Source organism: Pseudopodoces humilis, chromosome 15 (assembly GCF_049639895.1).
Source record: "Pseudopodoces humilis isolate 2021_Gansu_Grassland_sample_001 chromosome 15, ASM4963989v1, whole genome shotgun sequence".
NCBI lineage: Eukaryota > Metazoa > Chordata > Aves > Passeriformes > Paridae > Pseudopodoces > Pseudopodoces humilis.
This window is the reverse complement of record NC_142214.1, coordinates 15373251-15396484: the sequence shown is the minus strand read 5'-3', so window position 1 is coordinate 15396484 and position 23234 is coordinate 15373251. Positions and strand designations below refer to the sequence as shown.

The following is a 23234-nucleotide window of genomic DNA, read 5'->3' as shown; positions in this document are numbered from 1 at the left end:
GAGGCAAGTTTTAAAGTGTGTTTTTCATCTCAGTTGCAATGTGGTTTAAAAACTAATCTACCTCAAAGTAATACTGTTCTGTACAGTCTTTTGAGATTTTCTCCTCAGATTTTGACCTTCCCCCTTTAACATGCTTGTCAGAGAGTCAGTGTATTTTATTGCAGTTACACAGGCCCTGCCCAGTGTTTGTCCCAAGGCTGCAGGGTAAACCTGAGCAGGTCACTTGTGCTCCAGCAACCTGCCTGTCCCTTCTGTCAGTGAGAGTACCAGAGCTGACACTGCCATAACATCTCCTGGAGAAAACTGGAGTTTACTCAACAGTTGAATGCTTCACATTTCCTCCAGTCCGTCTGTACTGCATATTTCATTCTACACCTTGCTTTTGTTTTTCTGTATACATGACATTGGATCTGAGATGATGGCAAGGAGCTCTGAGCCGCTCCTGACAGAGCTGATCTGGAGTCCTGACATGACACGTGTCAATGGACTTAAGCAACCCCCTCCAAACCAGAGGATCACATACCAGAGGTGTATTTATTATTACCCTGAGAGCTTACACTGCTTGTCAAGCTGACACCTTCATATAACTGATCTCTAGGAGAATCTGCAGTTTGTATAATGCCTGGCTGACAAAACTCAGGGGTAAGGATGTGTCTTGATTCCCAAGTCCTCTTGTTAGTCTTGGACTCAAGTAAAGGTCAATATTGAGGGTTAATGTTTAGGGTTAATGTTTGTCCCTCAATCTCTTGTTTATCTGTTTGCTCTTGTATTTCATTAGAGTAAATATTCCTAATAATTCTGCCATCTGATGAAATAATATTTGCTTTATGATTGTCTGAGAATAGCAAATTTGCTATGTATAATCACATTTGGAAGAACATAATTTGAGTTTAAGCAAGTTATTTTTCTCCCACAGCACATGTATAATTCAATTAACATTAATGTTAAATCTAGGTATCACTTTACCTCTGCTGTACCACACAGGTAATTACTTTCTGGTTAACTTAAATTTCTTTGTAGCTGCAGTGATGAAATTATTTTTAATTCACCTGGAGTACTAAGTTTTGTTTGTAGAACAAGTAAATTCCATGTCTGATTCTGTAAATTCTAGCATTGAATTGCTTATGAAAATGGTTTGATTCCCTCTACTATAAATGCTCTGTCTAAAAACAATGTCAAAATACATGAATTGAAACACTCAGAGTTAAGGAAATTACTCAAATTTGGAATCTCTAAACATTTTTGCCTGTTGCTTGTTGCATTATATTAGCAATGGTGAAAGTAATGACACAGACTCTCTAGCATTGGTTGCAGAAGAGAGTGAGTTTTTTTCTTCCAGATCTTCTTTTATAGACAGTTCTAAGAAGGTCTGAAAGGTAAAACTCTCATTGGCCATGAAACCAACACATCACCATCATTAGACAGTTGGGAACACCACCCCTTGACTGTTTCTTGCAAGTAAACAACAAGGTGACAAACAACACCTGCAAAGATTGTTCTCCTTCTCTAAGGACTGTTTGAATTCCTCCTTATGATTTAGCAGGCCAGAGTAAGAACCTTGTGTGACTTAGTTTCACACAGGCTCAGGTTAATGCCTACAGCCTAAAAATCTCTTATTTGACCCTTGTCAGTTCCCACAGTTCCTGAACAAGATGTGTCTAACTCCAAACACAAGGGTTGTCACAGCAGTTTTGGGGTGTTATTCACACTGGGCTAAGAATGAATGTAGGTGTCTGCATGTCCAGCTTCTTGAGCACGGTAACCCCCAGGTATCAGTTAAAATCCAACACTTAATCTTTACGGTATGTGTTGATTTTGACAGGGATACAGTTCATTTTCTTCACACTAGCTGGTATGGGGCTGTGGTTTGGATTTTTGTTGAAAATTGTGTTGTTAATACAGAGGTTTGTGAGTTCTGAGTAGTTCTCACCCAGAGCCAAGGCCTTTCCTGCTCCTCACCCACCCCACCAGCAAAAGGCTCCACAAAGAGCTGGGAGGGGACACAGCCAGGACAGCTGACCCCAGCTGACCCAGGGGATATCCCAGACCATATGGCACCATGCCCAGCATATAGAGCTGGGGAGAAGGAGGAAGGGGGGAGGTTTGGAGTGATGGTGTTTGTCTTCCCAAGTCACTGTTACAGGTGATGGAGCCCTGCTGTCCTGGGGATGGCTGAGCACCTGCCTGCCATGGGAAATGGGGAATGAATTCCTTGTTTGTGTGTTCCACCATCTGTGATAGAGGTGGAAGAAGTTTTGTATCTTTGCTTTTAATGCCCAAACTTTACATGAATTGGCAGGTCCTTGTATGTTGGTTTAAACAAGTCTTTCTTGAGCCCCTTTTTGCTGAAACAACCTTCTAGTCACATCTAATTCTGTTTGTTATTTCAATATATCTCTTCACAAAAGTTAGTCTTTTAACTGACAGGATTTACTGGAATGATACATTGATAAAAAGTCAGGGGCTCCACCTGAGTTATTTTTAATTTTTTTTCTGGTATTCTCAGAAGTGCTTTTAAAATGGAGAGCTTCTTTTAAAATACCAGTTGATATGTAAAAGCCACAAAATATACACTTCAAGGTACAAACCCAGTTTATTACCTGATAAATGGCCCTTTGGGGGAAATCAATTGCACTGCCAGGAGATAGAGCTTAATCATGTCTTTTGAAAGGTCAGATGAAAATGAAAGGTCATACTCAAATTTATTCCTTTTCAGAGGATGAATATTTTGTATCTAAAACTGTCTTTCACCATATCTCTCTCTATATGTGTGTACCTATGCCTATATATATATTTATATGTATATATACACACTACCACCCCCCAAAAATGCCCTCTTCAATGCTTTTTGTCAAAGCAATCTCATCTTCAGCTACTCAGATTTATGATTAATGACAAATTGAAGGATATATAGATACGTTCTTGTGGGGGTATAACAGGATGACAGATCTGGCGAGAGCTCCTATTTTTGCCTTAAAACTACCTAAAATTCTCTTTGAGGAAGAGAAATAAGAATGAGGAGAGAAAGTAACCTTGGGGCAGCTTTTTCATAGCAATTACAAATAATGCAAAATAAGTCCATTACCTAAGCCTAAAAGACCTAGATTCATCTAAAATTTATTCTGAGAATTCTTATTTGCAACAACTCCACACTGTAGTTTGCTGTGGAATGAAATTTTGATATCTCTGTCCTTTACCATGTAATAGAACATAAGGTTGTTCTTAATTGTTGCTCTAGGGGTAGGTTTGCAGATTTCCCTCTCAAATATAATCTGTTCTTGCATGGAAAATGAAACCAAATGCTGAAAAATGAGGAATGTTCATATTTGGCAGTGTAAAAATCTCAACATGAGAGGCTTGGGTTTAGCTTTTAAGGTCTCCAGCTTCATACTGAAGAGAATTTTCTTCAGTGCAGGCATGGCTAGGCGCTATTAAATGGTCTATTAAGTACAAAGTCAAATACTAACAACAGTAGTGGCCTGTGGCCTTGAATTTATGATTTCCTTAAAATCTATAGCTCTGTGTATGCCTTGATGAATGTTTACCATGCTCACTGCCCCTGGAAGGGAATCCATTGACAAATTTGTGCAGAATGGAGGGGAAAGTTGCCCAACTGATGGCATTCCAGCTTTTGCAGATTTTCAGTGAAAACCCATTTTTTTTTCTCTAGGCTGCCAATTTCTTAAATGGCAGCTGCTTCTGAGAGTTTGTACACTTCATGCCTAAAACTTGTACTTTATTGATAGGACTTGCCTCTTTTTCACTGGCTTATATTTGATAGTGGCTATCTCATCTGCTGTGGACCTGTGCTAATTAAATTTATGCAAACTTTGCTCTCAGTGCCAGTGGGGCTGACACTGGAAGTCTAAAGAGTTTGTGCATGAGTTTCTTTACAGAGTTACTGTTTTTAGTCATGAAGAGAGCAGACATCATTTTGAAAATGGTGCAGGGACCACAGACAAGGTGTGCCCCGTGTGCATGATGGGTTTACAAACTCAGCTTTTGTGTGCATCCTTGTTACTATTTATTTACACCGATTCTTAGACAGGAATGCAGAATTATTTAGATCCTGTTTTCTGGCTGTTTTCTTCCCCTCCTGTGTCATTGTGCACCAAGATAGGCTGCTGTAGGAAAGACCCCAGAGAGCTGCCTGTCAAATTCCATCCCCTGAGATAAGGGTACAATGCTGTGATAGACTGGGGATATGAGAGATTCTGTCCAGTGAAGCCTCTGAGCAGAATGCTAAATCTCAGTTCAAATGTTTAAATTTTAATGGCTTCAATAGGAATTCCACGAGTCCTCATCTCAAACTTTGGAACAGGAAAGCCCTTCAGCTTTTAGAGGAATCAGCAGACTTTGTCTCTCTCCCCTGACACTGCAAATGGAAGCAAAGCTGGTGTGGTTGCAAGTAGAGATTCTGAGGGGAATGGAAGGCTGTTCTTTTATTTCTGGATTATTTTATTTAACATAAATATTCCCTGACTAATCAAGAGATGATTAAAGCATCCCAGATCACTGAAAACTTTTGTCATCATTATCATTTGTAGAATCTAACTAGATATAATTTCACAGAGAATTTTTTTCCTTCACATAAAGAAGAAGCAATAAAGAACTCATCAACTAATCCAGCTAACACTTCATATTTCACTCCTGGACTGTTCTAGTAATCACTCATTATGCCATGCTTCATCTCATGTAACCTAACCCCTGGGCAAAAGGAAATAATCCATTTCAGTTTCAAAATCCTCCTGAAAGTAAGTGAACTTGATCCAAAGAATGGTGAAATAATTAAAAAGGCTTCCCTTAGCCTTGACATGGGTTTTGGATTAGACCCTTTTTGGAGAAATAGAGTATTCATCTGATGAATAGATCATATTTTTTTATAGCATTGAACATAAGAACTGAAATAATTTAATAGTGTTTCCTAAAAATCATCAAGGGTCAAGGTATTCAGAGGTTTTTCTGGGCCAGATTTTTCCTGGACAATTTTTAACACATTTGAAAATATCCTTAAGGGGACTAGGCAGGGGCGGGTTTTTTTTTTATTATTTTTATTTTTTTTTTTGTGTGTGTTGTCTTTTTGTTGTTGTTGTCATTTTTTGGGTTTTTTTGTTTGTTTGTTTTTGGGTTTTTTTGTTTTCCCAGGTGGAGTTGCTTACTACTTTTGCTCTCTTGCAGCAGCAATTGGAAAAGCTGAATGAAACATAAGGGTGGATATTAAAAGGTTGGCTGGAGCCAATCTGAAACAATATAGCACTTTGGGGAAATAGTGCATGTTGGACACTTTAGATGTGCATTTACCACACACCAGGAAACAGCTACAGATGTTGAGAGGTTAATTACTGTGAGTGAAACAAGAGCAAAGGTGTTGTCAAATTAGCCCACCTGACTGTGTCTTATGACCAACTGAAACACTGATATGGATTGTGGAAAAATACTTAAGTTTATAATCAGTCTTCATAAATTATATGCTAATTATCTTAATAGTTACATTTAACCCAATGAGATTAATTAGACATATTTTAAAATTCAGTTTTATCATTCATTATTATCAAAAGTCAGTTTTCTGAATAAAAATATTAGTCTGTTAAAATACAAGTTCCACTTTGGTACTTTGGCCTGTATGGGAGCACATATCCTATTTCATGACAGAGGCACTCAGATCCAAGCCAGATGCACAAGACATGGCAGAATTAATGTCCTTAATTTCAGAGACATGATCCTGCACTCTGTGACCCTGCAGACATCTTCCCATTCTTCACCCATCTACAGTCACATCAAGAACTACCTCACATTTCCTGGGGACAATTAGATGCAAATCCAGTCAGTGCCCTGTTTAAATCCCTATGGAGATTTCCTGGTGGAGATTCGAAGGGCGAACCTAGAAAAGGATGACAGACAATTTCCAGCTGCCCATTCTTTAATTTGCACCTTAAGGAAGAACTCTTACCCTCCTTCCATATGCTAATGTAGTGGCCAGCGGATTTGTGCAGGAAAGGAGAGATCTGAATTGGTTTTCCTTGTCCGTCAGAAGGATTTAAAGCCATGGCCTCTCAGAACAGAGCTATATTAAGTACAGTTTGTGTGATATTTTGAAAGAAAACTGTGTGCTTCTGTCCATAGGGCAGAAAAGGAAGAGCTTCCAATGAGAATTTCTCACAGCACTGAGTAAAGGCTTCCCTCTCCTGTCTCTTACCCTCTATGCAATCGCTTCTGTCAAAAGCTTTCCTTGATTTGCTCGAATGCAGCAGTATCCAACTCTTGGATTTTGGATGTTGTTCAAGGAGTTTAACTCACACCTCAGTGCCTAACAGGATTCATTACATGTTAGTCTAAGCCCGTACAAGAGAAATAAAACTACAACTAGCTCAGGTGACTTGAATCCATTACTAGATCTGCAATTAGTAGATTTGCAGCAATTAGTAAAGGAGGAAATTTCTCAGCAAAGGTGCCAAATTGCTGTGTACATAACGCATATCCGGATGATTACAAGGAGCTCAGATGACCCGTGCATGCCAGACCGCTGTTGATTCCAGCCTCAGCTCCCAGTTGATTTTGCATTGTGTGTGCTAGAAAGTATAGAACAATTCCAGCTCTGCTCAGACAATTCCTCTGCTCCTGCTCTGTGTCTGTCCCTTCTGTAAGCCTCAGAGCTAGCTGACCTTTCCCATGCACGGGTGGCAGGCACCCAGCTGTCCATCTCAGAGGCACGGTTTGTTTTATGTGACAAGGGTGAATGCACACCAGGAGAATCTTAATCTCAGAGGATGAGTCTACTAACTGTTGTCTCAACAAAAGCTTAACAAGGGCTAGAGATTTATAACTGGACTGTACTGCTGACTTCATCAGGGAAGATGCATGAAGCCCTTGCAAGCTGTAATCTATGTGAGTAAAACCAAGGCACCAGGAGTTACTTTGCTTTTTTTCAGAGTATCATGAGCATGGGAGCCTCTTTGTTTGAAAGATACAACGTGCCTGAGATGTTCATGAAAAATAAAGCAGATTGGGAAGCCTGAGATTCCAATAGCAAAATGGATGGGTAACAAGAAATCAGATTTTTCATGCCTAAACTGTAATTCCCCTGATAAATGCTTGGTTTTTTACATGCAGGTCCTTAACCTCAGGTTATTGCATTCCTGCTGAGAGGAAACACATACTATCTCAGTGTTAGCTTAATGGAACTATGAGCTTTTTGAAACATGAATAGCATTTGCTGTTCTCTGGCTGAAGTCTACTCTCCAGACAGATTTTTCTTGTGGTATACCATCCTCCACTGAATAAAACACATTTTAATGTGTTTTATACTGTTTTATGTTAATAACCCTTTAAATACTTTGTTGAAAATAACTGTAACACACCAGTCAAAGTTCTGTTTCCTGTCAGCCAGTGAAATCACCTAATTTTCTGATAATTTGAGATATTCTACTGCACATATTTCCCCTTCATCAAGGTTTAATTCTGTTAGGCTCCATTTACATGTACCTAATCTGACTAATTAGACAGGATGTCCTAATAGTGAAACTTCTCCAGAACTCAGGGGATAATTTAAGTCTGCAAAAAGGCTGTTATATCTCAATTTGTGATTCATTAAAACACAGGAATTTTGAAATATTGCTTAATAGCCCCTTTTTATCTTTGCATCACATAGAACAAAATTAATCAAAGAGGATTTTATTTTTGTTTCATAATAAGGGTATTCTCTGTATTTCCTCTTCTATGTCTTCTTCAGTCTTGCATCTTGTACATCCAATGGCCCTGCCAAGATCCTGACACAGAGGTACCTTGGGGTTTTCATGATGAAGTGGAAAGAAATTAAGAACTGCTGGAAATCTGTGGAAGGAAATGCAACACAACTGGAAAGCATTGCGAGGTCAGGCTGCAGAAGTGTGACCCCGTGTGTAGGTGGAGGCAAGAGAAAGAAGCTGTTAAATTTACTATTGCATTTCTGCCTGAACCAATGAAAGCAGCCTGTCTGCTCAAAGCAAGGTAGTCAGCACTGCAAAACGTGGTGAAACGTCTTCCTCAAGTGAGGCACTGCAGGATGAAGTCACCACTGTTAGTGGAGGAAGGCATGGGAAGGTTGAAAGTCATTTCGAAAGTCCGGAGGTGGCTGCTCTCGTTAACTTCATGGGCACTTGTGCTCAGTGTCCTTTGTGTGCCATCAATCCCATACTGCCAGGAGGACTATTGGGATACCCAGCTGTGTGAGCTGGGCTGATCAGCCATACAGGTACAGCTCGTATGTTTGTGGCAATGTGTAAACAGGAGCTGGCAGAATAAAATAACCATGTAGGAAAGATATTTCACTTGAGTAAAATAAGGATAGAGCATTACTATGCTTCACTGCTCTGCATGTAAAACATCTGTTAAATTCCTTTGTTTTCTATGTCCTTGTTGACATTCACAAAATTCTATTAGACAAGTGTATGCTAGTAAAATATTCCTTTTTGGTACTGTATACTGTAATTCAGTGCTTCCATTTGTTTTAGTAGCAGACATAATAGAATAATTTTTTACTATGATCTAAATTATTGTGCTGAGGGGCTGAATACAAAAGCTAATTTTCCGATATATACATCCCAGTAAACCTTAGACGAAACTTCTTTGCATGTACAATAGATTGCTTTGCAGACTCGTAACCTCAATACTTAGTTGTATTTCAAAATGGATAAATCAGTTATTGCTACTTTTTATGTACTGCTGCAATTGAATATTTCTAAGTAAAATGGAGACATCACTTTAACCTTCAGCATTCTGTGCATGTATATCTGCCTTGGTGTGTGCTTGCATGTGCATAAATGCACTCTGTCTGTCTCTCTCCACCCCCATAAATACACACAATGTATTCGTTCAGCCTGTTAAAAAAAAAGCAAAAAAAAAAGCAGATCTGCCATTTTGATGTGTGCATTGATTTAATTTAGTTGTAACTGTCATTTTGTGCTCTGGGGTAATTTTGAAAATTAAAGTGAAAAGTTCATGACATTTTATAATAGAATGAGGGGATTTTTAATTATTATTATTATTATTGTAGGAACATGGAAATATTGCTACGATTGCTACTAATTACAAAATGGAGGCCAGGTCATAAAAAGGTGTTGAATGGATAGCTTAGGAAATAGGGAGCCTTTTCCTTTCTAGAGCTGAGATTATACTGCCACATGACAGCCATTTCACATTGCTGAACTCTGCTCCCTCACCACAAATCACATCAATAAAACAACTTCCATTTAACAGGATTCCTGAAAGCAAGAAAGTGATTATTTGACAAAACTACATTTCTGTTTTCTAATTATTTGCACAGCATATATATGTTTGTGTGTTTGGTTTGGTGTCCTTCACTTATTGAAGGATCCATGTTGAAGGAGCCATTGCTTTTTGCTGGGAGCAGAATCTGAGCAGAGTAGATATCTGCACGTCTTTGAGAAACTGAGATAACTTTGGAATCTCAGAATTTAAGTGCCCCTGTGACACTGCAAGATCACAAGTAGCTTCTGAAGGTACCAAGATAAAAGACAGCTCTGGGACACTCCCTATGGCGAAAAAGAAGGGAACTTCTGCATCTGATGTGCAGAATGTACCTCAAGTACCCAGGCTCAGAGCCGGGCCTCCTTGAGCAAAGTCTCAAGCAACAGTGTAGTTTACACAGTACTTTGAATATTCTAATGGATTTCATGGATATACCGTGGGTGAAAAAGAGATGAGGAAAGAATGAAAATACTTTCTTTTATTTGTTTCTTGTGTAGCAGCTTCCTGCTTTGACTTGTCATCAGGATTAATGCAACTAAACATGGTCATTTTACCATTTGGTTCTCCACGTGATTTTGTGTATGATCAGCCAAAGCTTTTTTTTTCTTTCTTTTTTATTCTTTAGCTTTGATCTTTTATGATCAAAACCAGAAAAGATAAGTGCATAGAAGTCGCATTGCTCACAGGATCAGAAGTGTATGAAATTTAGAATAATCCTTTAGCCAAGAGTTACTTCAAACAAATTGTGTGTGGAAGGTAAAGCTGAGTCAAAAGATGTTGCTTGTAAAGGGGAATGCATGTGACCCCATTTTGGGTCCAAACCTTCACAAAGGCATGCTGGCAGAAATGCTGTCAGCCATGGAAATCGATACTCACAGAAAGGACAAATGCCACATAGTTGGAGGAAAAATGGTGTGTGGACACAAATAGAAAGAGAAAATGTAAACTGTAAAAGATGTATTGAATGAAGCATTCACTGTGGAGTAATTGTCCAGTGCTGCTGTGACTGCTGGTCTTTGTAACTTCAGAGTATTTCTGTTAAGCCTGCAGATAGATACAGACAATATCTGTAGGGTTGGTAAGCTTGCTATCACATAAGATTTTCTCTGATGTGGACCAAATGTCAAAAAGATAATCATATTCTGTTTATTTTCAATTTCAAAGTTTGATAAAGACAACCAAATCAAGAAAGCAACCAACAGAGATGCAGTCAAAAGTTTTTGATCTTAGTTCATGAAATATACAAAGTACAAAATTCCAAAGGGAGAAATATTTATGAATGCTTATGAAGTAATGAAGTCATGCTTTTACTTCCTTGTTTTCACAGTGAGTAGTTTGCACGTCCCCATAAATTTGAGAATGCCCTTACAGAACAGATGACTGAAAGAGATTTGCACCAAAAGCTCTAGATTTATGCTTACCAATTGCTGAATGCAGCAGCACTGAAAGATTTGCTGTTGTAGTTTGACTTCAATGGTTCTGTCTGTTCCCATCAATACAACTAATGTTTGTGCAGCGTGAGCTTCAACATGAATGAGAACGAAGAACATTGTTTATTGGGGCTATCTGAAAGCCATTCTTGTGGAGGAGGCAAGAAAGAACAGCTGTTACCTTTCGTAGAGAACTTCTGTTACTCTGCATCCCTGTAATGGAACAAGGAATTCCTCTGAATTTGGTTCCTGGAACATAAGCAGTGGCACAGAGGCAGAGGGGAATAGGGCAGGAATGGGGGAAGGAATTGGCAGGCACCTAGGCTCTATCTCTGCCAGACCATTGACAATGAGAAATGAATAAAATCACCTCTTTCTCAGCTGTTTTGCCCAGGAAAAAGCAGAGGCATTCATCAAGTGTGTGTCTGCTCCATCCTTTGGAAAAAGACATCTGAAAATGTTGGATGTTTATGTTATCTGCTGATGTGCACCACTGCATGAAATGCTTGTTTCCATCCTAGTGCACACAGTTCAGATTAAAGTTGAAACCTAACCAGTATGGAATGAGTATGAAATAGGATCAGAGAATGACTTGGGTTGGTAGGGACCTCAAAGATCATCCAATTCCCCTGCCATGTACAGGGACACTTTCCATTAGACCAAGCCTCATCCTGTCCCTGAACCCTTCCAGGGATGGAGCAGCCGCAACTTCTCAGGGTAACCTGTGCAAGATCCTCACCACCTTGCCACCCTCACAGGAAAGAATTTCTTCCTAATATCTAATCTAAACCTGCCCTCTGAGGGTTTTAAACCATTCCACCTTGTCCTGTCACTACATGTTCTTCTAAATAGCCTCTGTCCATCTTTCCTGAAGGTAGTGAAGACTGCAATTAGAACACCCCTGATCACCTTCATGGCCTCCTCTGGACTCGCTCCAGCAGCTCCATGTTCTTCCTGTGCTGGGACTCCAGAGCTGGAGGCAGCACTGCAGGTGGGGGCTCATGAGACTGGAGGGGAAGAATCCCCTCCCTCCCCTGCTTTTTGCTGCAGCCCAGGACACATTTGTTGCTTTCTGAGCCGTCAGTGCCCATGTCCGGTCTCTCATCCGCCAGCACCCCCAAGCCCTTTTCTGCAGTGCTGCTCCCCCAGCCCAGTTTGCTCTGCTAATCCGAGTTTAGTCTACTGCTCTGCAGTATTTCCAGTCTCTGGCAGTTAACATGGTTTAGTTTAGATTTTGGCTAATCAGTATCCTTAAAAGCCATACTAATCTTCTCTAGTTGTTATGAACCATACAACTAGGATGAAACAGTGGTTCCAGCAAGCTGCCCTTGGGCAGCAGCTGAGATGAGACTGAAATATATCTGTATGTCTGATCACCAGGGCCTAGACCCTGTCAAAGGCTGCAGTGGGAACAGAGAGTATTTCAGAGCATGAAGACTCCTGTGCATTCGTATTAAGATATCATTTACCACTTTGCTGTTCACTGCTGAGCAAAATGAAAAGCCTAGCAACAAATTTTAACTGATTTCAAAAAGGCACAGATCCAGTTTTCCTCTGAAGTATTTTACTGACTCTCTACCAGAGTAGGCCTACTGATTCTTTGCTGGCATTCACCCAATTAGTATGCAGAAATTAACACTAATTAGAGAGCTACAGGAGCCTGATCTTGCTGTTGTTCACAGAGCAGTCTCTATTCCATTTAAGCAATGCTACAAGGGGTTCATGTAGAGCTGAAAGCGTGTCCCAGCTGCAGCAGTCTGCAAGTCAAAGGTAACTGCTCTGTGTACAACATCTAGTTTTGTGGAACACACATTTTATTGGACAAACACATTGATGAATTTCCAGGAATTGATGCAACATTTGTAATGGACAGGGAATAATGTAACTTTGTGGAAAGAACACTGAATTGGATGGTGGGTCAAATCTGGATGCAGTCCAAAGTTCTGTCTCCAATGTCCATGGTGAACCCTAGGCAAGAGATCATGTCCCCCATATGTCTGTGTTTACACATGCCAACTTTTGCTTTTGAAGAGCTTAGAGAAGCATTTGACTGCATGAGGAGTAGATATTGTTTATATTGGAATATGGCAAACACATGATGCTTATACAATTTGAGGTATGGACATTTTCTTTTGTTTTTCAGGAATTATGAGTTTGGGTTTTAGGTTTTTTTTGTTTGCTTATACTTTTGTTTGGATTTGCTGAGGCGTTTTTGGGATTTTTGTTTTTTTTTTACAATTTGTATTATTTTGATTTTTTTTTTAAATTCTGATGGCTAACAACTAAAAATGCACTTTTTTAAAACTTCATCTTAGTATAATCTTAACAATGGTCATTTTGTTTTCATTATGTATACCTCCTATCTTAGAGATTTTTTTATTTTTCTTTCTATAAGTTGGAATGACCTAGTTTAATTAGAGACAGAACTTAGAGAGAAAGCCTTTCTCAGAGCAAAGTGATTAAATTATTTGGATTCCTCACATGTGTTTTGCCCTTTAGAAGGAATATATACTGTATTAATAAAGACCAGGATGCTGGAGCATGCTATACAGACCTTTTCTTCCCCACAGACAAAGTCCTGCATGAAAAAGTCTCAACCCACTATACAGCCAGGAAATATGGTTTAGGCGTAATTATTTCAAGCTAAGTTGCTTTGTCAAAAAACCCATGATGCCCCTTGCCTTTAGTCCATGTAGTGCCTTATGCATTTACAAGTGCTGAAGAACATTCCATGTTCCTTGGTGGTGCCAGTTTGTACCAGCTGCTTCTTCCTGCCTGAGCAACAATAAATAAGTCTCCTGAAATGTCAGCAGTGGGTGGATTAGTAGGTGTTCAAGAAGAGTTCATGCCTTTGTAGGTGTGAGAGATGCAAAGGAAAGGTCTTCACTGGAGGAGTGGCTCAGCATTGGAACGGCCTGCTCAGGACAGGGCACTTCCAACTTCTGGTTTAGTGGGTTGTAGCTCTTCAGTCAAAGGATGGACTTGAAGATCTTGAAAATCTTTTCCAGCCTTGAGGATTCCATGGCTTTTATTCCATATGCTTGCCCCATTCTTGCCCTCTTTTCTCGCAGTCTCAGAGAGCCACAGTTGGAGTGGGGAGACTGCGCTGCATTACACAGTGAGGGTGCTGTGCTCCAGGTGTGGCTGCAGGGCTGGTTAAAGAGAGCCCTGGAATTGTGCTGCTCCTCCTGCTGCTCCAGGAGCCCCCCAACCCCGGTGTGCAGCTGGAACTGTGACTGAGCCAACAAGCTGCTAAATTCCATGGGCAGGGAGCCACTCTGGCGTGGCTGTGCAGTTTCCAGGCTGAAGCTGGGTTGTGATCCACCAGGCTGAGCACTGGCAGAGCTAACCTTGGATTGCCTGTGCCCTTTCATCTGCATTCCTTGTCTTTTGGCAGACTGGATAAGACAATAATGGATTAACAATGCTTAGTGTACATTTGGAAGATGCCTTTTCTGAACATGATGCATGGGAAATGCTTATTTCCTCTGTCTCCTCCCTTTCAAAAAAAAAAAAAAAAAGAAAAAGAGAAAGGGAAAGGTTCTGCATAATCCTGAAAACTCATGTAAATACATGAAGTTGTTTGCTGTTTATCTGTGAGACATCTGGTATGCCAGATCTATATAAAGAGAAATTGTTATAACAGAAGTGTTCCTTATTGTGATCTAAGGGAATAAATGGGGTTAAAAATAAAGATATAAATTAAAATGCAATATGGTTGAAAAATGATGGGCATGTTTGGCACATAAGCCCTTCATCAGTTTGGATAGCTGCTTCTTTTTTAGATTTGGCGATAACTTTTGTGCCTGAAAATGTCTGTGTTTCTGTAGTAACATCAGCTGGCCCAAGATGAAATCACAGTACGAGAATATTCAAAACTTTTAGTGCAGAATAAGCCTGTCTTCACAGGCATAATGACAGCTTGTTTCAACTTGGATACAGCTGGCTGTAGACTTCAAGGCTAAGTCAAACAAATATATTTTGAACACTGGGATGGAATTTGTTAGTTTGGACTGCAGAATGAGTTAAGCACAGAAATTTTGCCTCTTTCCCCTATTGTCTGGTGAAAGATAAACCAGTTCCATTCTGATCTGAAGATAATGACATGTTGTGCAGATTTAGGTGAGCACTTCTGTCTGGAAGAATCTGGTGGTATTCCAATTTGCATCAGCTGGGTTCAACTGTGTTCTTATAATTTTTTTATAGTCAACTTTTCTATTTACTGAAAACTCACAGAAATGGTGTGTTTTATAGAAGTTTTCAAGAAGAAAATGAAACACAAGCACCTGCATTTTCATCCACCCTTGATAGGTACATCATTTATGTAAACTGAACCTGTGCACTTCCCTTGTTCTGCACCCACTTGTGGTGTGATCTGACAGAATGGCTGAAACCTGCTCATGACAGCACTTCCTGATATATTTCACCTGTGTGTGGGTGAAAAAATTGTGATGGAACAGAACTGATAGGGCAATATCCTTTAAATTTCTTCATATCCATTGGATTGGTGTGAATTAATGTGGTGTCACAAAACAACACCCTGTAGATTGATGTAGGAGACATTGCTGGGGGAAGTTCAGCCCTGTTTAACTTCACCAATTCCTGTGATATTTTCAACAAATATGAATGTGAAAGGTCCAAGCCACACTTGCTTGTTTCTGGGATTTGGATTGCTGATTGCTGCAATCATGAGCATTTTTTTAACTCAGGTCTATTAGAAAAGCTGCCTAGTTTTCAAAGTTGTCCTTTGTAAACAGAGAATATATATGTATGAAATAGCTCATGGACCCAGATAACCATCTACCTATATACAACAACCATCCAATGAAAGGATGGAAAAAGTGGCTGCTTATTTATCTATAAGAAAATACTGTGGACATTGTTTTCTCATGAAAATTCACCTTTCACATGAAGAATGAATTATTGTGGTCACATTGTCAGGAGTTTGTTACAAAGTTTTCATGAGGATAGTGAAACTGTAAAATAGAGGCACAAAAGGCCTATAATTTTAGTCTTACGTGGAATATCTGGTGACTTCCATGGTGAAGCAGAATGATAGGATTCACGGTATGGCTATATTGTGGAGAGGCTTTTAGTGAATCAAGGACATGGTGACATTCACAAGTCTACCACTAAGAGCTACTATGCAGCTTATGGAATAAAAAAATTAAGGAAGAATTAATAAACTGTCTCAAAGAAAAGAGCATGTGGTGGAATCACCCCAAGGTGTCACCTAAAAACAGTGTCCTACCAGATGGGACTTCCACTACAGCAGAAACATTATCTGATCAGAACAATGTAGGGTTTGTGCATGAACTTGTCTGTCCTGGAATTTTTTTACATATTTCCCAGTATCTTGTTTAGGAAAATCCTTCCTGATACATTGCTGTTTCTGCACTTTCTTTTTTCAAAGCTCACTGCCTTGGAAAGCTTAGGGGCAACTTCCTTAATAGAGCACTTGCAGCAGAGGGGAAAAGAAAATTAACCAGTGAAGTAGGCAGGCTTGGTTTCTTGTTTGGTTTTGTACTTTCTCTATGACTGAGGTCACTGTCAATTAAAACTGAATTTCTTGGATATAAATGTTGACATCCTTCAGACTTTATTTTCTCTTCCAGAGCTCTCTGGACAAAGAGTAGAGACTGACTGTAGGCTTCTTCAAGGCAGTCTAAGAGCTTTCCTCATGAGTCAAATCTCTGTCCAAAAGCACACTGTAAAAACTACCCTCACTTTTTCTTGAGGTGGATTTATAAAAAAATTGTTTTAATTGAAGTGTTTAAACTTGCAACCTGCTAATCTTTAAGCGTATTCAACACTACACAAAACAAGTGCAGAAAATTGCATACCTATTCTTATGATTAAATTTGACTATGCTTAAGTTATTGGACTAAATGAGCTGAATTTAATCTAATCTTTTCAAGTCCCTGGAACTTGTTCTAAACACACAAGAGTGTTTATCATGCATGATTGTTTTTCCTTTGTAGTACTCTTCATTACCTCTTGTAGCATTCTGCTTTTTACATGGTCTAAATTCCCTTATAAGTATCAAAATTCATTTCAACACACCAGAGAAGCAGGAATAAGAAATGTGTGCTTTTTTTGTGATATACAAAGGCTTGTACAAGTCTCACTTCTTTATAAAACATCAGTAAATTAAATAGAAGACACTGGAGTGCGGAAAATAAGACAGCCCAAACCCTTGTTGTTTTGATGCCTTTTGAGTTTGAAGGACTAAACTGTTGCTTCTACTCATGGATGTTGAAAGCTCTTCAGTGCTAGCTGGTCCAGCAAACAGCCATCTCTCAAGTTCCAGCTGACTGTTTTTGGCTTCAATCAGGGCAGTCCCTGGAGTGCTCCCCACGAAGCAGGAGGTTGCTGGATCCTGCCCCAGGGCAGCCCAGCCGGGCTCGTGCAGAGCGCCTGGGGCTGGGAAGGCTCCGGGGGCTGCAGCCCCCTGCCCACCTGCCAGTGGGGATCACTGCTCTGCTTTGATGCTTTGGGTTTAGTTTGGTTATAAATGCTTGAATGTTCAAGGAGACCTTGAACTTAATTTAACCAGACACTGGTCAGTGATTTATTTCTTATAGAACATGAGATCATTGCTTAAAATTTGAAATGTTTGTGTGGATTTTCATTTCTTTTTGACCTATATAAAATCCCAATCAGTCACCCAGAGGGGAAAAGTTCCTTTCCTAGTTAGAACTGCATCTGACATCAATTAAGCAGGATGAAGACCTTTAACCAGACCACTGTGAAGGTGAATATAATGAATATTCAGTCTAACTGTGAAAGATGTGAGTGGGAAGACCCTTAAAGAAGCTGCAGTCATCTGTGTCATCCACAATTTTTCAGATCAACATTGTATGGATCACAGTTAAATTCACTGTGATTTTCTGTCCTATCTCTCAAAGTCTCCAGGTACAAACACCTACGGTTAAATTGCACTCCTCCTGCAATAATTAGTTTCTCTTTTAAGGGCCATGTATCAGGTTTAAATTTCATGAGGATGGCTGCCATCCCTCTGATTGATATCAATCTCGTCACGGTTGCAATGGGTTAATAGAGAGTAACATGGGCAAATATAAGGCATGGTTATAAACAGTGAGTGTATTACAAGCTCGTCTTCAAGCAATCAAAAGGGCACTAAGGAGAAAACCTGCACAAGGCTGTGCCCTAAGCTGATCTAGGCAGCCTTTTTCTTATTTTACTGTTGTAATTTATTCTGCAAATTATGTCCTTTGGCTAACAAAAAGCAGTGTGAGAGAGAAGGGGAAGTGTCTGCCACCATTCCCTCGTGATCCCTTCATGGATCTGTTTGATCCAGAGAGCACAGGCTCTTCTGCAAATGGGGAGATAAACTCAGCACCTGCAGGATTTGCACTGAGATACATGTCACAAGTTGCCTGGAAGAATCTAATCTGCCTTAAAACAGATAATTGTAACTGTGAGACAATATATAAGCTTCTGTGATCACAGATAAGGAAGAGTTAATGGAATGACCACTTTTCGCGTAGAATGACCATTTTTTCCCCTCCACCTTCATTGCTTCTCTCACTGTGATTACAAAGCTAATTAATGGCAGCTTTCCTAAAAGGCAGCACCCAGCCACAAAGGGACAGCCTGGCACTTGGCCCGAGAAATATTTCAGGCAGGAGAAGAATAGAGCCACAAATTGTCATATTTTCCTGCGAGAGATGATGGGAGGCAGAGAAATTAAGAGCAGCATTTGGCTGCCTGTCCCAGACCCCTCGGACTTGCCGCTGCTGAAAAGCCCAGGTTTGGATTCTCTCCCTCTCCCCCAAGGGTGGAGGCAACAACACGAAAGAATTAAACATCACGTGGGAAAAAAACCTAAAAAGTGTTCACGGAACGAGAGGCTTCCGTGGTTAATTTGTTATTTTTTTAACCCAGAGTTAGGGAGGTCGCGGGGAGAGCGATGAGGATGAGGTGCGGATGCTGCTGCGGACACCAGGGGGCGGAACGGCCCCGGCTGCGGGAATCCGGGATGCCATTCCACCTTTTCCATGGAATTCCAGCCCAGCGGAGGCATCCCGCGAGGAACGCTCTGTACCGATTGTGGTGCCAACAACGCACTTAAAAAAGTGTATTTTTTAATAATACAACTTGAAGCATCCTCTCGTATCTCGCCACCTGGGTAGGACTAAAAGCCCGGAGAGCTCGTCTGAGCATCAGTGAGTTCTTACACCTAAAGTTTTCAGCGTGGCCTCCCTCGTTCTTCACGGCAGAACGGAGCTATGCAGTGTAACTGTTGGCAGTGCTTATGATGAGAGAATAAACTGATTTTAAAAGTCTTTTTAAATAGACGCGAATAATAAATATCACAGGGTTATTCCCAGTCTTGTGATGTATTTGCTGAAGTGAGAAATCCATTCACATTATTGCCAGGATGCAGCCTTCCATGCAAAATCAACTCTGATGCTAACACTAGCATTTAGGTGATCTCAAAAGGCTGTTCCATTGTGTTTGTGAAGTCAACCCCTTATTGCTTGTCTGTAGAAATTCATACACAATATGCTGAAACGTTTGCAGATAAATATCTCCGTGTACATCATTGCATCTCTTATTATGGAAATTGCTGTGATCATTTAGATGCAATAGATTTGGGACTCTTTAGTTAGCAACACAGTTTCTGTGGAATAAATGTAAGAAAAATATTGATAGGAAAATTTGGTTCAGCAAAATGAGAAGAATAGTGTAAAACTTAATAAAGCAAGCTGTTCAATTAAAAAGTGAATATATATATATATACACATAAATTAAATAATAAATTGAATAAATGTCATTAATAATAATTAACAATTAATAGTAATTAATAATAAAGAATTAATTGTAGAAAATTTCAACAGTAGATGTTGACATACAAATTAAGTAATAAATGGGTTGAAAGGATTTTTGTTACTTATTCTGATCTAAAGAAGCAAGTACATAATTGTAATTGACCACAGTTTAACCCATTTGCAGTTCACTGTTCAGTGACTATTTTTAAGATAACCAATTTGAGTTGTAAAAGCAAAATGAGATAAATGTGACACTGCTTGCTTTAGTGATATCTGAAGCATAAAATGTCTATCTTCAACCTATAACCTCTGAAAAATAGAGCTAATGTACGTGAACATGGTGCCATTCATTAGCATGTCAATGGTGATTCTTTTACACGGTGCCATTAAATTACTGTGGTGATAATTGAGACATTAAAAAAAGACAGATGCTAGATCTGTTTCTAGGCACTTATAAGCCTTTAGCAATTAAATTTCAGTGAGCTAACGTAACACAGCCAGAGCAAAAATTAACAATTGGGAATATTTTTCTGTAATGTTGCCTATCTCTAACTGAATTATTCTTTTTAGAGGGCCAAATTCTCACTGCTTTCTTGGTGTGATTTCAGGATTGTGAAATGGGCCGAAGGCTGGCCTGAAGGGGCTGCTCAGGATTCTCATAATGGGGATGAATGGGACACAGATGGGAGAAGTTTTTAGGGGCTGTAGATTCAGTTTATTTTCTGCCTGCAAAGCGTGGGAAGCTCCAGAATGTGCCAGGACCAAACCTGCAGTGTATAGAGAAGGTTGAAAGCAAACAGGAGCAGGGTGGGAAGCAGAGGCAGAGGCAGGGGAGAGAGAATAGAGGCTCTCAGTTTGTGTCACTGTGGAGCAAACCGGTGGAGGTTGCTGTGTCCTGCTCCTGCTGGCTGGCAGCAGTGACAGCCTGGCCTCCCTGGTGACACACCTGTGGCTGCCAGAATAAAGGGGTCCCTGCTTGGGAAAAGCTGCTCCATCACACCCTGCACATGTGGGAGGGGGATGAACAAAAATCCCACAGCAAAAGCAAAAAAAAAGAATGTGAATCCCACTGAACCCTCTGGAATCTGTATATTCATTTGAGTAATTTCATAAATTCTTGCTTTCATAATTCATTTACAGGGTTGTTTTTCTTTTCTACTTCTGGCCTTCCACATTGTGACATAATAATAAAATTTTTCTATATTAATTAACATCAAGGACAGGGGCTATAAGTACTGACTGAAACACCTTGTTTTCTCAGCCAGTAATTGCCTTGTAATGAAGCAGTTTGATACAGTGACACAGAGCCATTGAATGCTGTAGAGCAAATATGGCATCGTTAGAAGCCCTGGCTGCAGCTAAACCGCCTGCTGTAGCTGCTGCTGGCCCCAGGCATCTCTGCTGGCTTTCAAATTCTCTCCCAAATGGAAATGTAAATGCTGGGTATTTTGTTCAGAGCACTGAAAACCAAGCAGCTCAGTGTGCTGTGCAGCACATCACTGCTCCTGAGACAGCTTCTCATGTAAATCCTCCTGTCAAACCTTGCGACTGTCAAACCTTGGGGCAGAAATTGCAGTTTGTAGCAAACTTGCCTGTGTCTGAATGGCAAATAAAATTATAGTGAATGTCCTGTTTCCTCCTTGGTCCTGCTGGATTCTGGAACACCAGCTGCACTTGCTGAGGTCTAAACTAAATATGGATAAACTTTTTGCTTCTCTATGACCTTGCAGAATCTTGGGGATGGTAAATTCCAGGAACTTGACAGGGAAATGGACAGAGAAGGACTGATGGAAAAGGCACCAAGTTATCTTTTTCAGTCCTCTTTCATCCCAGGAAATCTAAATGCTGCAGTTAGCTTATTGGAGGCTCCTAATGCCACTAAATGTGAGGGTTCCCCACTCATTCACTCAGAAAAGCTGTGTTTCTTTCCGTGCACTGTAATGATTGTGTTATCACACAAGGCACACTGAATAAAGGTGATATTTCTTGCAGTGTTCTGATGGATGTGTGTGCAATGTGCTGTGACATCTTCCAGTGTATCCAGTACTACAAACTGCTCATAGCAGGTTTTATGAGGAGCTGTCTGACAGCTGGGGGGGTCTCTCTTGCAGTCAAATGAAATCTCAGGATGTAAGATCAGTCATTATCCACAGGTTAGGAATTTTCAATTCATCAGCAATAAATTTCAATGTAAAAGATCTACCTGCAGACCGTGGTTCATACTAATGCAAATCATCTTTTTCTGTGGATTTTCTTTGAGGTTATGCCTATTTAGAATCAACCAATTTGAATAGTTGGCCTTAGCTATAGAACAGTGACAGCATATGGTTTATAAAAAATTCATGTTGCTGTACTTTAAATCAGAGTGAATATTAACATCTCAAAAAGCATCATGGCATGGATTGAATTATCTGTAATAGCTTCAATATGGCAACACCTGGCTCTACAAGTGTCTGAAGTCAGAGCAGGCCATCTGTTAGTGGTCCAGTTGGATGCTTTCTAAGTACATCCTGCAAGAAAACAAGGACACTGGGGAATAAATTTGGAGAGAATCTGAGCAACCTGGACTCAGAATGCCCTGTAGGGAAGCAAAGGAGGAGTGCATATTGTAAATAAGGGATCTCATTCTGTGTTTCAGTCTGCTGGGAAGGTGGAGGGACTGTGAAGTTTATAATAAAAGCTAGATATAAACTTGGAGACAATCACCAGCTGTTCATTTCTCTTCTGAAGCATGTGGAACAAAGGCACATTATAGACCAACAAAAGTATTGAAACAGCATGGAGCATCTGTGTGGCATGATTCCCACAACCACAGGGGCCTCTGTCTTTACAGATGAATTTCATAATGGTGATAAGAGCCAACTGGGTAATTTTACTGCCCAGTGTTAAAGATCTGTCCTTGTGCATGTCTGTACTAAGTCATGCTCTGCTCTGAACGTGTGTGGCTGTGTTCAGAGGATGTCTGCAGCAGAACTGTGCTGTGAGGAATGAGCCTTTGCTCAGGCAAAGCTGGCTGTAGATCCTCTAATGTGTAAAAACTGCTGCTTGTGGTGTTAAAGCTGAACTCTAATGCCTTTGTCACATTCTTGGGGGGTCTTTCATGGCTCCTGGCATGAAACTGTATGCAATTAAAGTCACTGTGCTGGCAAGAGAAGAGCCTAGACAAGGATATAGAGCACCAAAAACCTTGAGGACCTGGCTGGCCATTGGTATCAATGTGAGGGACTCTGGCAGACACCATCTGTTCTCTTTGTTTCTGGCAGGAGGATTCCTTGTGTTTGTTCATGTGTTTGTTGGCTTTCTTTTAAGGCAGAATGGAGCAGGGGAAGGATTGTCTGTGTGCCCACCTGGGCTGACCAGCACTCTTGTTCAGGCTGTGTCTCCAAGGTGGTCTCTTCCCCAGCAGTGCATCCCACATGGGAAATACTCGAGCTTTAACGCAGCTTGTAGGAGACAGATTCACTCAGCACAGACCCTGAGCAGAAGGGCAAGCCAGGATACTGCTGAGAGAGTCAGAAGCAGACATGCTGTCAGACCCCTGAGTGCAGGAAGGAAAGACACGTTTTACAGAGAAGCTGTGATGTCACACAAAGCTGTTGTCTCCAGAGGTGGCACTGAAAGCTGCTTGGTCTAAGAGCAGGCCTGGAGGAGGTTTGCCCAGTGAGGATATGAATAGAGGGTCTGGTTTCACTGTTTTCCTCTTTGAGCTGGAAGGTCAGAGCTTTTGCTGTATTGGAAGTTCGTTCAAATTATGTTCTAACAA

General features: G+C 40.4%; 1 long non-coding RNA gene across 2 annotated transcripts in view; it reads left to right on the top strand.

Annotated features, from left to right (window-relative positions):
* LOC148183086 (uncharacterized) overlaps positions 1 to 8749 on the top strand; it is a 39900-nt gene extending 31151 nt beyond the window's left edge. For both annotated transcript variants that reach the window (XR_015773886.1, XR_015773885.1), the window contains exons 2-3: positions 6930 to 7039; positions 7730 to 8749. This is a non-coding gene — a long non-coding RNA (uncharacterized LOC148183086). The remainder of the gene's footprint in view (positions 1 to 6929; positions 7040 to 7729) is intronic.
* Positions 8750 to 23234: the final 14485 nt, after the last annotated feature.